Source organism: Acyrthosiphon pisum, chromosome X, assembly GCF_005508785.2.
Source record: "Acyrthosiphon pisum isolate AL4f chromosome X, pea_aphid_22Mar2018_4r6ur, whole genome shotgun sequence".
Classification (NCBI taxonomy): Eukaryota; Metazoa; Arthropoda; class Insecta; order Hemiptera; family Aphididae; genus Acyrthosiphon; species Acyrthosiphon pisum.
The window spans coordinates 70,109,104-70,110,787 of NC_042493.1; positions in this window are offsets into that span (position 1 = coordinate 70,109,104).

Sequence of the window (1,684 nt, forward strand, 5' to 3'; positions counted from 1 at the left end):
CCGCTTATCCATCGCCACTGTTCCGTACCGCAAAATTGGTCTTAAAAGTACTTGAACATTTTTGCTTATAACTTACAAACTATATCTAACCAATCTGCTAGCGAGTTCCTCTGTTACCATCTGCACAATATTTCTGATCGATTGATACCTTATACGACTTTATATGTTCAGCCGTTTGCCCTGTAGAGGTTGACAAAGGATTGACATAAATTAGGACGATTTTTCAATGTTAAAACTCGGTTTCCTGTTAATATTCGTTAGTGGCTACTCCGCTATTCTTTTTTTTACTTAGTTTCGCGCCACTAACGTCGTGCTGGATAAATAAAAAGGTGGAAAAGTGGGTTATAAGAAAAACGATTCTAAACGGAAACGTTTTATCAACCTAGCATTCTTGTATAAATATTCAAATTTTAATTTAATTTTAAAATTAATAAAAATCGAAAATATCTCTTGGTTATAAATAGCGTAACTATCTGGCAAACTTTTTATTTTTGATGGAAGTAGTAGAACTTGTAGTAAAACCTTCTATTAAAATTGTTAATGTTAGCTATGAAAAGAAAAACTTTTATGAATTTCTAACTGAAAAATAATTTACAAAATTTAAAAAAATACCAAGTCTATAAATAGTTCAATAAAGGTCAAAATTGTTTGAACTTTTTACCATATTGTATTTAAAATTATCATTTTAATATTTGGTGAAACTTTATACCTAGGAATATTCATTTTTGAATAACACCCGGAACCACAAAAATTCAACCGATCGATTTCGGTTCTATCTCATATTTTTACACATTTGTACGTTGTAACCTTCTTAAATAAAATTTTTACCCCTCTCCCTTCTACGTAAAACTGAATCTCTCGTCAAGGTGCTGTCGTCATTCTGGCACCCGGATCCACCAAAAGTCAACCGATCGATTTCGGACTTATCTCATTTTTTTGTACCCGATTTCCACCCATCAAATTATAGTACTATAATCGTATATTGTATACCATATACGAGGTATATGATTGCTTAAGACATTGTTATTTAACAAAATCACTTTGTTATATTTTACTGAATGAAAATACATATGTGTAATTCTCAAGTTCTATCACGTTCATAGGCGTGTTCAGACTTTGGTAGCTGAAGGGGCACAACAAATTTTTAAATTGTGAGACCGATTTTTTTTTTTTTTTTTTTTGAGCCATGAAGAAACATCCATTTTTTGTGTTACAAAATTCACAATGGTAGGAATATTTTTTAATTATGATCAAAAAGTATAACCATTGTCAAAACAATAAAAATACTTCTTTCCCATCCATTATACAAGGTAAAAAACATACAAATTGTAAAACTGTTAACTAATCAGTAATAAATAATTTGAGTTTCTGACAAAATTTAAATAATTTTAACAAGTCGTAAAATATCTGAACACATTTTTGAAATGATAATCGTTAATATTGGATATTTTCGGCTGATAAAACATTATTATCACTGGTTAGATAAAATTGTATTTAACACGGCTATATATCTATATGGCCGTGGTATTTAATCTGTGATGTCACAGCTCAATACTTGGTAAATGGGCACAACATTGCATGTTATGCACTCGTAGTTATAAAGAATTGATGAATATAATATTATAATTTATAATGATCACTAATTTATAAATCTGTAACTAAAAAAAGGTGGGGTAAGTGGATT